Raw genomic sequence first — 14710 nt, 5'->3', positions numbered from 1 at the left:
CTTTCAGAAAGGCAGTGTCTTCTCGTGCCTTATTTTCACCTATTAGCCCTTTGGTACTTCTCTCTTTACTGCTTTACCTACTTTTAAGTTTGAACCATTGTTCAAAGGAGAATCAGGTTATTTAAGTCATTTTGACAACCCAGAGGAGATGCACTTATAATTTTACTTTCATCAACAGCTTAGAAACCTTGGTGGATTTTGTTGTTATGATTGTGGATGGGGAGCGATGCTGTGCTAGAGAAATGTCATGCGTAGCCAAAGGAGAGGGACATGCAGTCAGGATAAAATGCAGACTGCTTAGCTCAGCACCCAAGACACTTCCTCCCTCTCCTCCTTCTCTTTATTCTTCCCCCACCTCTTCCCTCGGTTCATCTTCTCCTCCTTCTCTTCTTTTCATCCTCACGCCATGACAGTCACTGACATTCACTGAGGACGTACTATTTGCTGATATTGTGCTAAGACAAAGTGGCATCCATAAACTTCCTTTTAAAGAAGTGGCTAAGCTGGGATGCCCATTTTGGCTATGTGCTTACTCATGACACCAATCATATGTGTACTCCACCTTTGTGAAGTTATATTATGTATTTAAAGCAACTGAGGATACTACTTAACTGCTGTAATGTCACATAAAGTTTTTAAGAGTAATTGTTAATACTGGGTATGAGTTTTAAGTATAATAATTATGTTTTATAATCTGCATACTTAAAAACAGCCTCCAAAATCTTTTTGGAAACTTAAATTTTATAACTTTACTAAGTTAAGTTAAATAATAACAATTTATTGGGTAGCTAGGTAATTTCCACATAAGATAAAATATTAAAGGTTAACTTCTAAGCATATATTTGTCTGCCTTTGGTTTCTTATATCAAAGAGACTAAAAAGTGCTTAGGTTTATTGATAAATGTGTTTTATATATGCTGAGAAATTTTCTATGAGAAAGCATATATTTCTAAAAGGTCTGTATACAAGGAGAGTAAAATATATGTTTTCAGTAAAAAGATATAAAGAATAGAAATATTTTTGTTTCTTGAGTTGAGAAAGATAAATTTGTCCTAAAGTGCTGGGACAAATTCTGAATGTAAAAAAAGTAACCAAAAGTTTGTAAAAGTAAAACCCTAAAGAGATTTATATATGGTCAAGTTGGCCAGGATTAAAGTATATCCAATTAAGTAAATAAACTTATATGTCAAAAGTAAACCAATACAAAATTAAAACTTGGTTTCCTCTTTCTTAAAACGTTAATTTTCCTAAATTTTTTAACTTTTCTTGATAAAAAGATTATAAAAAGGCTTTTTTTGACTATTTTAACTCTGTTTCCCCTTGACTGTTTCTGCTGTCACTTTGAATAGATACCTGAACATGGTTTTACAGTGAACTTTGTTTCCTATCTGAAAAAATGTTTTAAAGCTTTTAATACTTTTGACAAGCTTTCCCCCACATACAAATATTCAAGTCTTCTATAAAAAGCTTTCTTTTGACCTTGAACAGGAGGGAAGGTTTCTCTGGGGATTTTCAGAGGGCCCCTGGCACTTCTTGGAGAAATTTGCTCTCTTCCTATAAGAAAAGAATGCTAAACTAATAAGGCTTATTTTGTATGTTAAATTACATGAGAAGCATTGTCAAATGAGTAATGATAAACTTTCTTAAATGGTATTATGTAAATGAGTGTTATTGACATAAATATTTTAAAAATTATCTGATCTATTCCGATTGTCAGCTATAATCCTGATTATTATCTCAAAATGTTATATATCACAGACATGGTCAAATGCCTTTGTCAGTTACCATCTTTGAATGTTTTGTTATTTATGAACAGTGGCCGTTTTACTCTGATGTTTTTGCAAATACGTTTCATTTTCAGAGAAATTCATGGAAAGGACTCTCACACTCTAGAATACAGGTTTCCAATAAACGTTCAGATTGTAAAACCAAACTGGGTAAAAATTACAGAACTCCAACAGAGAAACTAATGACCTCACAAACTGCCGACAGAAAATTAAGATCAAGAACCAATTACACAGGACAGAATAAACTGATAGGGGTGATTATAATTTTTATGACTTTTTAATTGAGATATTACTGATTTTTAATATTTTGCTTTTTTTCAGAGTTAAGAAGACCTTTTTCTCTATTCTCTTAAAGAACTATGTCTTGCAGCAATTTATAAACAAAATTGAAACATTTGTCTTTTCCTCCCTATCTGAGTCCCCCAAAATGCAAAAACTTCCACTAAGTAAGTATTCTTATTCTTATGGCAATATAGTTGTTTGCATAAGTCCAATAAGAATCTGTTCTTCTTTTAACAGGACACAGTTGGAAACACTGGTTATATTACCAAGGCTTTGACTGGAACATCATATTTTAAAAGAACATAGAGGCTTGGATATAGCAAGACAGCTTTTGAGGAATGAAGGTTGACATTCTGGAATAAAGCCACTTGGAAATATTGGCCTGGTACTGTGCTTATGGGTTTGTAACCTGGTAAGGTTGAGCAAAGAATGTCACTCCCTCTGGCAGGTACAAGGAACCTCAATATTTTGGGGAACTTCACGAGGAGAGGGATTCCCCCAAATCTGTAGGTACTGCAGGCAGAATGTGATAACAGGTCCTTTGCCTGGCTTTCCTTGAGAGACCTTTAAAGTTCAACCTGAGATTCCTTATAAGGTTCCAGCAAAGCAGATTAAAAAGAGCCTATATGATCAATTACTATTCTTGCTGTACTTAGGTAAATAATTATGCCAAATTTATTAAAACTTGACTAATTTTGCAAACCACTTAGTCTTAATTTGGCTATGTCTAGTGAAATTGAGGGTGATTTTAGGGAGGAAGATTATGTTTCAATAGAAACTATAATACATGTTTATAAATATTGAATTTTAATTTTTTCAGTTGTCTTTAAAATTTTTGTTTTACTTCTGTTAACTGGACTGGCTCTTGAATTCTTCATCTCCTGAAATATCTGGCTAAAAACCTCCAAACTAACATTTTCAGGGGTTTTTCCCCCATTATTTTCATTTAGAGTCATTGAAAACTAAATCTGCCCTTTTCCCTAAAGCCTTACAAACTGAAGCTGGAAGACCCAATATAAACTTAAGAGAGATTCATGTTTACTGCTGTGTAAGCCACTCAAAAAGCTACCTGAGTGGCCAATGACACCATCAGAGACATTTCAAACTGCAAAAGATGCTTTGACCCTGACTTCTAGGAATCTTGATTGGCTGCCCCTGGGCTCAGAAACTGGTTTATAATTTGCCCCAATCATTAACTTTGTTTTTCTCTTTTTGTTTCTCTAGAAAAACTTCTTATTAAATACCTGGGTACTTACTTACATGATACAGGCCTACTTTCAGGAGCCCACCAGCATCAGTGCCTTATTAAAAGACTGGTTCAATGAGATGAAACAACCTATGCCCCATTTCAGCAAGAAGTAGCTAGATTGGTCATACCCCAAATCCCTCAAGATTGAGGGATGGACATAAAATAGGGGGGAGTTGATACCGACCCTGATGTCAGTTTCCCCACGTTAAACCCAGCATATATGGGGTTAAAACCAAAACACTCATTCCCTGTCGCCGCGCTCTCCCCCCTCCCGGCGCCCACCCCCGCGGGGGGCTCCCCCGCGAGGGGGTCCCCCTCCCGCGGGGGCACGCCGGCATCCCGGGGGGGCCGGGCCGCCCCTCCCACGGCACGACCGCTCCCCCACCTCACCTTGAGGGTGTTTTGGTGCTACTGTGCTTAGCATGCAACTGCCATCTAGGTGGCGTTCTTCAAAAGTCACATAATTCTCTCATTTTATACACACACATATATGTATGGTTTTCTTAGAGATAATCTTGCATTTCCCCTTGTATTGTTTTTCTTTTTTTGTTATCCTAGCTGCAGGATGAATCACCTTGTAAAAAATTATATTCCTGTATAATGATAGCTTTTTTATTTTGTCATAAATCCCTTTGTTTTCTAGTTTGAGTCATGCTACCTCTGTGCCTCATTATGTAGACAGCTCAGATGTCTTCACCTATGATTTTTCATACACTGTAAGCCCTCAATTCCTTGATTCCAATGGCTTTTCTCTTAAATACGATTCCATATTGCTGAGCACTACTTTTTTTGGAGTAATTTATCACTGACCATTGGTATGGTAGAAAGTGATTCGCTGCTCATCAATACATTTGTCTTTGCTTCAGAGCCCAGTATCAGTGCACAGTTTTAATCAGTCTCTCATGTGTGGCCATGATACCATGTTCTGCCCATGGAATATGGGCATATGTAATGAATGCTCATTCTAGGCCTGAACTAGGTCTTGCCTCCTCCCCTCAAACTGGAACCATATGACTTCCTAGCCTTTTTCTTCCTCATCTGTTGCCTGGATATTGACATTAATGGAAACTTTGAAAGCCATGTGTTAGAGTTCCCAGTTTAAATATAGTACCCCCAATGAAATTTGAATTGCAGATACACAACAGACTTTGTTAGGTATATATAAGCATGATCTAAATATTGGAAGGGATGAACTTCTATTAACAATTACTTAATAAAAAATGCTTGATTGGATGCTGATTCTGCAAATAAAACATCCACAATGGACACTTTTGGGAAAAGTGGGGAAATTTGAATGCTGAGTATTTATTACACAATGTTATTTTTATCAATATTAAATGCCTTTGGTGTGAAAAATTGATTCTAATAAAGGTTTTCCCAGTTTATCTGAGGAGGCTTACATTTAACTTGGCATCTTGTATTTTTATTTGCTACATCTGGCAACTCTACCTGTGTTGCTTATTGCAGTCTCCTTCAGGGTGTGTTCCTAAATGACTGTGAGGAGCAGAGTTCCCTTGCCAGCAAGACTTTCCTCTACTGCGTTTTATGTGATTGAGAAGTTCTATGGTGATAAGTCATTGAGAGTTTGGTTTTGATTGATTACAAGAGCTAGTGTTATTTTAACCAAACTTCACTGCAGTCATTACTTTGATTATTCATGTGTGACCTTTGGTCTTTTAAAATATAGTAATTTGGAGTATAGCTAAGGTAAGAACTGAGGCTTGTCAGTTGTGAGTCTTTATATTGTACATAATACATTTTGTGCATAAAAGAATTGATAGATTTCAATGTCATTTTTTGTTGTTGTTCTCTATACCTTATCTTAGAATACTGTAACATTCGTCTTTTAGGGCGTTAAAAGAAATTAAACACTTAAAAAAGTTCTCTAAACCTAACCATCACAAATGTCAAATGGCAACTCTATGTGAGGGTTTTGCTGCAAAATAACAGAATCAATTTTACATGCAGCATCCCTGAGAAATAATGATTAATATTTTATCAGAAATGTTGCATTTAAATGAAGACTGTCATATTCAGTGTACTTCAGATGCTAAATATTTGCTGCTAGTGATAATACTTTTGAAAAATATTTTTTGAGAATTCTCCTTTGATTATTATTTTCAGAATTGAAATTCCACTTTCTTGTGCACAACGCAAGAGTGGAAATTTTTGTTCCTTGACGGATAGTTTTAAATAGGTGAGAAGGTGGCAAGAATTATTTTTGAAAATCCCACTTATCCTTCTGCTCCAGGCTGCATAATATAATAGATAATGAGAAAACTAGACTGTACAAAACTCCCAAAAATACTGGCAAAAATAATAAAGATCATTGTAAAGTCATATTGAGCTCATAGGCAAGTAAAGAAAATGCCTAGTAACTGAAGATTGAAAAGGAACCTGCAAACCAGAGTGGTGGTTACGACATGTTGCTTGGGCTGCCACAAAAACTTTTGCCATTGCATGAAACATACATCATGGCTTTAAAGACCTAAGTGGTAGATGGCAGATTATGTCTTGGATAAGCAGAGTGTAGATGCACCCAAATATATAAATTCAGTACATAATGGCTTAGAAAAATATCACCTCACAGAAAACAGCTTCTGCTTTGACAATAAAAATTCCCACCTGAGTATTTGTAACTAACATCTTGAATTCACAGGTTTTTGGAGTTTAAATTTACATTACTAGATAAAAAATTAACAGAAAATTGTGCTATGTTGTCACTACCTTAACTATGGGGCTGAAACAGAGTAATATCCTGAGGAGAGATATTATGCTTAATAAGACAGATTCCTTAAGATTTCTGCAGACCAAATCAGTAAAATTGACATTATAATACAAAGAATTTTAAAAAATACAAATGAAAATGTCATCCTGAACAAAACTTAGCAGAAGCAACAACTAACAGAACTGAATAACATAGGATCTGGGATATTGGAAATATCAGGTATGGAATATAGAATAATAAAATTTTATTCTCTAAAGAAATTTAAAACCTGAAACTAGTGCAAGAAAAAAAGGATAAACCATGAAGATTTATTAAAGCACTTTACAGATTTCCCCAAAACAACCATTGAAATGAAAGACTCATTCAAGAGTTAAACAAGAAATTAAAAACTTCTCAAGAGAGAACTGGTGAGCTGGAAGACATATATGAAGAAATTCCTTAGAATATGGGACATAGTGACAATGAAAAGAGAAAGTATAAGAGACATTAAGAAATGTCGAAGTTAATAACAATCAAACATATAGCAAAGGAGAAAGCATTGGTGGTTAACATACGGGAAGGAGGGGAGGGCAAAAGGGGTGATTAGGCTCACATATGAGGGGATGGACTATAATTAGTTTTTGGGTGGTGAACATGATGTAATCTACACAGAATTCGGAATATATTATCATGTACATCAGAAAGCTATATAAGGTTAGAATCCAATGTTACTGCAACCAAAAATTAATTAATTAAAATAAAAAGAGAAATGTGGAAGTTAGAACAGAATGCATTAAATTGGCCTATGAAAATGAAATGGCTGAGAAGTTTTAAGAAGCAGCAAAAAATAAAAAAAAAAATTGGAAAGTATGAAGAATCTCAAGCAGAAAAATAAAAATAGAAATACTATTGTGACAAAAAGTAGAACAAGAAAAGAAAAGATCATAAAACCAGCCGGAAGGAAGGAGTGACAGGGTCTGAAAAAGCAGACTTCCCAACAGTTATAAGAAAACCCTGAAGAGGGCAGAATAAAATCTTCAGAATGCCCTGAGACAAATTCACAACCTAGAACTGGATATCTATACAAACAATTATAGAAGGGAAGGCAAAAACATCACCTATGTTTTTTTTAATGCCAAAAATGTTTGTCCAGAATCTAATCCTGATGTAGCAACTTGAAAAAATCCTTATGATGGCAAATTCTACAAATCAACTGGCTTGGACAACTAGAAACTCTCAATTTTATAAAAGACAAAGAAAAAGCAAACCAAGGAACTGGTCTAGATTTTAAAAGACTAGAAGTCATTGTAAGCAAATTTAATAAGCAATCCTCCCCTGGATCTTGAACCTGAAAATAAAACACCTACAAGGGATATTGTTGGCACAAGTGGAAGAATTTGAATAGTCAGTACATGTTAGGTAATTTTATTTTATCAGTATTAAAATCATTTGGTGTGAAAGGTTGCTTATAACAAAGGATTTCTTTGTAGGAGATGTATGCTGAACATCTCTTATCTTTTTGTCTATGTGGAGATAAAGCGAATTGGAAAGAAAAAGAATTGGTTAATGTAGGTGAAGCATATACCAGTTCATTGTACTATCATTTTAACTTTTATGAAGGTTTTACATTTAAAAATAAGAAGTTAATGAAAAACATGGAGAAAATAAGCCGTTTTCATGTGAAAAAAATGGACAGAATTTACTCTCAATAGCTGTGCACTAAAGATAATTCTAATGACTGTTGTTCAGAAGAGAGCAATATGATTTGTGAAAAAAGTCTCAGAAGCAAGAAAAAATATTGAACTTAAAAACTGGCAAACGTGGAAAAACTGGGATAAAGGCAGTATAAGCTATTAATAATATTGTCTACGGGGAAGTAATGAGCTAAAAATATCAGCTAACACTAATGTAGGATTACAAGTTTCATTACATTTAAGGAGCTCTATCATTCTTTTTTTTTTTTTTTTTGAGGAAGATTAGCCCTGAGCTAACTGCTGCCCATCCTCCTCTTTTTGATGAGGAAGACTGGCCCTGAGCTAACATCCATGCCCATCTTCCTCTACTTTATATGTGGGACACCTACCACAGCATGGCTTGCCAAGCAGTGCCATGTTCGCACCTGGGATCCGCACCAGGGAACCCCAGGCTGTCAAAGTGGAACGTTTGCACTTAACCGCTGTGCGACCGGGCCGGCCCCTATAATTCTTATACCTTAGCCTTTTACTTAGATTTACATATTTCAATAATTACAAAAGATAAAAAGTTTTTTTTAAGTGGAGGGAATAAATGGAATTTTAAAATCAATCTCACTAAATACAATAAAGGAGATAAAAAAAATAATAGAAAAAAAAAAGTAAGACAAATAGAAATCACCTGAGAAGGTATAAATAAATCCACATTAGTTAGTAAGAAAAATAAATATAAATGGAATAAACTCATCATTAAGATTCTCAAATTAGATTTTAAAAACACAAATCAATCCATGGGATATAATAAACAAAACATTGAAAAGAAACTAAACAACTAATGGTTAACAGTATAGAAATAATTGTATAGAAAAAAATCATAATATTAACCATCAGAGGAGATAAATTCACAAGAGCCATATTTATCAACCCAAATCTTAAAAATATAATGTTGAGGAGAATAGCTTATTGACTAATCAGAGTATGATATAATACTTGGGGTTCAATGGTATTGGTGATATTTCGTATCAATGGCTGTTTGGTAGTTACTTGTGTGCATTGTATATTCTATATGACTTTTTGTAATTCAACATTTTTGTGCATATTTTAAACCCTTAAATTTCCTTTAAAGCACAGGTTACAGACATATCATGTCTCAGCAAGCCAAAACGATGCCACACACAGCATCACAGTTCAATAAAACACACAGCTTCTTTTTAACACATTAGAGAAACATGAGTATTACCATTTTAAGGTTTAAAAGAGGTCAACTCACTCCCAAGAGCGACTTGAGCATCTCAATTGTTAAAAATAATGTTCAGAGACTTAGGGTCTAAAAAGGTGAATATGTTACACCTACAGTCCTCAGGTTCAGTTGTTACGGTGAGTCTCTGTGGGAAAAGTCAGAGTTAACAGAGTCCACAAGGGGATACAAACCAAAGGCTGTTTGAGTGCAGTTTAGGGAATGATCTCATCTTGTTAGGGGATCTGGAAACCTTTCCTGAAGCACATGGCTTTAAAATTGTTTCTAGAAATATGTTTGGGATTGTATAAAATGGTGATCTGTATGGCCAGGGCAGGCAACTCCAAGCAGAGGAAGGACTTTGAACAAAAGCTTGGTGACACTGCACCAGATGCTAAGGGCAAGAGGCAACAGGGACTCACATGATATGGAATTAAAGAGTTTTGCTCTAATTAGCAGAAATTTCTGTATGCAATCACAACAGACTTTTCCTGTATCTCTTTCAGAGGTATAATTTTTCCCCCAGGTTAATTGAGATCCCACTGATGTAAAATATTGTGTAAATTTAAGGTGTGCAATGTGATGATTTGATACATGTATGAATATATAGTGAAATGTTTATCACAATGTTAGTTAACACATCCTACACCTCACATAATTACCATGTTGTTGCTGTTGTTATGGTGAGAACATTTAAAATCTACTCTTAACCAAATTTCGAGAGTACAATGAAGTGTTTTTAACTATAGTCACCATGCTGTACATTAGACACCAGATCTTATTCCTCTTATAACTGGAAGTTTGTACCCTTTGACCAATATCTCATTTCTCCCACCCTCTGGGCCCTGGCAATCACTGTTCTACTCAAAGACATTCTTAAGTAAAGTAAATTTTGAGTCTAGACCTGACTTCTCCCTTTCCCAAAGTGTTAGTTGGTAATTAAGTTGAATTATTTCAGTCACAAAACTTTTACTGAGCATTAACAATATTCGAGGCATTGGTTTAGGAACTGAATGTCCAAATGGATCCCAACTCACCCCATCAGCAGATCCTGCTACTCTGTTTCCATGTTTGATTGTCTGGAGCCTGTGAAGAACTAAAGAGAAATTGCTGGTGCATTTATCTGACTTCTAGACTTGGATTTTCCTTCCAGACATGATAGCCAGTGTCTGCTTAGAAAAAGAGAACAAGAGTTACTTTTTCAAAAGTCATATTTATGTTATAATATCCCTTTCTTCACCGGTTACAAGGCAATATTTTTGCTTTTGCTACAAATGGGGGATTACCTTTAAGGGCTGTGGGATTAAGACCTATTTCCATGAGAATCTTTGACACTGGGAGCTGTGTTGAGTGTATAGTATTGAGCTTCTCAGGTGAGACCATTAAAACTTTCTTTTTAAACCAAATTTTCTGTTCTTTAGGGCCTTTACATCTTGTTTACTTCCATGAGCTTGGGGAACATCTGTTCCAACCTGCGGCTGATCTTGGATTTTGAAAACCAGGTTTTGCATCTTGTATCTTCCACTCACTCTAAACCTCAGTTTCTCTATCTGTAAAATACATCTATTGACACCAGATGCCTTCCGCAGTGGTGCTGGAAGAGAAAGTGAGAGAATGCACATGCATATACCTTTAGAACTGTGAAGGGCTTTGCCATGAGAGAGTTTTCCCGATTATCATTGTCAGAAGGCTTCTCCAAATCTGGGTGCCATTCTTTCCTCTTTCACTGCTGCAGCTGCAGTCACTGTCACATACCTCGAGCATTCTCTGGGGCCCTACACAGCCAGGATCCTCAACTGAAGCTCTGTCCTCGACATGAGCAGATGTTTTTTTGAGCTTGATTTACCTTTTTAACTTGATTACCTCCATGCCTCACTTTATTAACCTTGTGGTGGTTATTTGACGAAAGCTCACGGGCATTACCCTATAGTTCAAGACCATCCTTTCAGAAAGCTCTTTATGTACCCTCCCTGAGCTCCATTTCCAAGTGATTCTAAAGAACTGAAAAAATCCCTTCTACCCCAGGCAGTAGAAGCCCTTCCTGGTAGGAACTCTGGCCAAACTACAAAAGGTTGTCAGAAATTTGTATTTTATTGCCTACTCTTCTTATGTTCAGCGATCTCCCAGTGTTTATCATGAAGTATCAAATGGTTATCTTGCTTGTTCTTTTTCCTAGGAGAATGGGCAACCCGATAGGCTATGTGGCATAAGGGTTTAAAGAAGAACTCTCAGACTCATTCTGCCTGCATCCAAATTCTGCCTCTGTCACTTATTAACTGACTGAACACTGACAAGTTACTTCACCTCTTGGAGACTTCAGCCTTCAGGTTTCATGGGTTTAAGAACTATGTCACGCATTCGATTATTTAACCCATGTGTATTGAAGTGTTCAATACATTTGAATTTGTTGCCTGAATAGCTATGAAGTCGCAGGCATCAGTGTCTACCAGTAGCCAGCCCTGGTGGTCTAGCTGTTAAGATTCGGTGCTCTCAGCACCACACCCGGCTTCATTTCCCAGGCACGGAACCACACCACAAATCTGTCAGTAGTCATACAGTGGTGGCTGCAAGTAGCTGTGAAATAGGAAAGCTATGTCACCAATATTTCAAATACCAGCAGATTCAGCCACGGTGGACATGTTTCAGTGGAGCTTTCAGACAGCTTCCAGACCAGGAAGAAAGACCAGGGCACTGAGTTTTGAAAACACTGGCTATGAAAACCCTATGAATATCAGTGGAACACTATCTGATACAGCATAGGTAGACGTGAGGCTGGCACAAAAGCAGGGCTTGGTTCTGCTCTCCTGTAACAGAGTCACTAGGAGTTTTAACAGACTTTATGGCACTAAGAACAACAAAGAAAGAATTATTCTAGTTGCACTTTGATTGAACAAATGCTCACTCTACCAGAAGGATAATCCACATTGAACACTGCTAGTGGTGACCAGCACTGCTTACTTAACTCTCGTCAACTGTCCCACCACATCTTGATCATTGGCTGTGCACAGTCACTCTCACATCAAGTCTTAGAGCACGCCTAAGAGGAAATTAAAGTTCTCAATCCTAAAACTAATAAGGCCTCTGGTTCCCTTTCATTGGCCATCCTTGGTCTTCTCATGGTGGTTTTTCTTTGAATGCCTCATAAAGGCCAGTTAATTCTACTTATCTTTCATATGCCGCCTACTTTCTATCTCCACAGCCACTGCCTTAGTTCATACATTTGCTAGTTCTGCTCAGGATTACAAACCGAACTTTCTAATCAACCTCCTACTCACCATTCCCACCTTCCACAAATCCAATCTTCCTTAAATGCAAATCTACTGATGCATCTTCTCTGACTAAATTCTTTCCACGACACCTCATTCTTTCAGGATAAAGTTCAAAACTCTTTGTGTCAGCACATGAGACCCTTCACAATTGGCCAACTGCTGTCTGCTCCAAATATACAAATGCATCACTTCTGCTCTTTAAACCATGCTGTTTCCTGCAATGCCTTTTGAGAGACTCTGTCCCTTGCTTCCCTCCACTTTCCAACCGCTCACCCTTCTTCTAACTAATTCATACTCATAGTTTGACTCTATGTTCAGTGAAATGTGCACCTGCTTCCTCCCCATCCCTTGTGACTCAGATCGTTCTTTCTTTCTTACCATAGCCAATAGGTGTATATCTATTCTTTGTCCCTTTGTGCTAACTACTAATGTGAATCTCTTGTTTGCATGCGATGTTGAGCTCCTTGAGGGCAAGCATACTTACCTGTATTTGTGTAGGTAGTGCTTGCATGGTGTCTGGAACTAGAATGTATTCCAATCTTCTTGGAATAAATAAATGAATGAATGTGAATGAACTGAGGCAAGACCTTTGATAGAGAAACCTCCCCCTTCTACATAATGGTGACGACTACTGAGAGCACAAAACTGACACTGATAACAGTAATGTTTATTGAAGGCTTTCCATTTCAAGAGATTGGGCTGAAAGGATTTACATGCATTGTCTTTAATGCACACAACCCTATGGCATAAGTACTGTTATATCTGCATTTTATAGATAAAGGAGCTGAGGCTCAGAGACATGAGTGAAAGGAGTCAGCCCTGACCACATGGATAGTAGAGGACGAAGATGGAATTCACATAAGTCAGTTGGAATTCAGAATTGAAGATCTCAGTCATGAGGCTGGACCAGACCCAACTTTGCAAAGAACTAAAACGCAGGAATCTTCTGTCTTCTTGAGGAAAAAGATAAATTCAGTGATTGTATGTTAAATGTTCTATGTTAATGCAATAGATAGTTTTAGCATTACTGCATGCCAGGCAATGTCCTAGACTCTGGGGACACATAAGAAACAGGAAGATATGGCTATGACTCTCCTGGAATGTGCATTCTAGTGCGTGTGGAGAACAACGAATCAACAAGAAAATTCACCAATAAGCAAGATAATTTCTAATAGGGATAAGTGCTAGAAGGAAAGTAACATACTTTGGAGTGAAGGTGCCTGAGGGCAGCCACCACCTCAGTCAGGAAAAGGCTCATTAGAGAGATGCTACAGTGGGTACAGCAAACCTAACGGAGGGAAAAGATAGTTCAAAATCTTTAAAGTGGTAACTGAAATGAGCTTGGCTTGTCTGTGTGTTCTAAGCACAAGAAAGCAGCCAGGAGGGCCTGCAGGAGAACATGTTACACATTGGGTCAGAGGCCCAGGCAATGGCCTTATCACATAGGGCCTTTGGGGTCTGCTGAGGAGTTTGGATTTTATTCTAAGTGTGACAGGCAGTCACTGTGAGGTAAGCAGTTGAAGTGACATTAGATAGATCATTGCCCTGGACAGATTACCCTTGCTGCTGACTGGAGTAGAGATTAGAAGAGCAAAATGTAAGTTGGGAGCCCACATATGAGGCTAATGCAGTCTTTCAAGTGAGAGATAACAGTGGCTTGACTAGGGTAGTGTACGGGAAATGGAGACAATTATACTTAACTGCACTACTTCTAGAAGGTAGAATTTATAGGAATTGGTTTCGGTTAGAAAGTAGGAAGTGAAAGAAAGAGAGAAATGAAGTTTGGCTCTAGATTCTTTTTAAGATCAATTGTGTGAATGGTGTTGCCACTTAACTGTGATGGAGAAGACAGAAGGAGTAGTTTAAAACAAAGTGCAGGTAAATCAGATAAGATATTACCAAAAAATCCCCACAAAAACAAGACTCAGGATAACTGAAATACACAGTGGATTTCAAAAGGCTTTGTAAGGTACTTTGTCAAAACTAAAATTGGTAAAAATCTGCCAACAGGGGTCCAGGGGGGCCCAAAGAGACAAAAAACAGATTCCTTTTGTCCCTCTACAGAACTTCTCAATAGCTGAGTCACAGAGAAACAATCCCCAGGCAGCACACTGCAGAGGCACACAGAAACCGAACAACCAGAGCTCCCATTGCAGCTGACCCCTTAACTGCTCTAACTACCCCAAGGGAGATGAGCTTAGTCTTTGCCAGCCTCCTCTAGACATGAGCAGGTGACCCACAAGGAGACCAACTGCTTTGCGGGAGCAGGAGGAGCTGACATCCATACCTCTTCTTTTCTGACAGTCTATAGTCTGTTATTGAGGCAGCATAAGTAAGGTGCATTGATCCATTTCCCTTGAAACACCTGCCTATTTAGTACCACTCCATACTGCTGTACTTAGGATGTGAGGCTTGCCTGGACACTTGGCTCTGATTCATCCTGTCAACTCCCTTCATGTCAGCTGCTATTATGCTGTGGCCCTCAATT

At 37.4% G+C, this 14710-nt stretch overlaps 1 pseudogene; it reads right to left on the bottom strand.

Moving 5' to 3' along the window:
* The window catches only part of LOC139040590 (fatty acid desaturase 2-like protein FADS2B), a 58708-nt pseudogene that overhangs the window by 41452 nt on the left and 2546 nt on the right, over window positions 1-14710 (bottom strand).

The sequence above is a fragment of the Equus asinus genome, chromosome 17, assembly GCF_041296235.1.
Source record: "Equus asinus isolate D_3611 breed Donkey chromosome 17, EquAss-T2T_v2, whole genome shotgun sequence".
In the NCBI taxonomy this organism is placed as follows: domain Eukaryota; kingdom Metazoa; phylum Chordata; class Mammalia; order Perissodactyla; family Equidae; genus Equus; species Equus asinus.
This window is presented reverse-complemented; position numbering and strand designations above follow the sequence as displayed.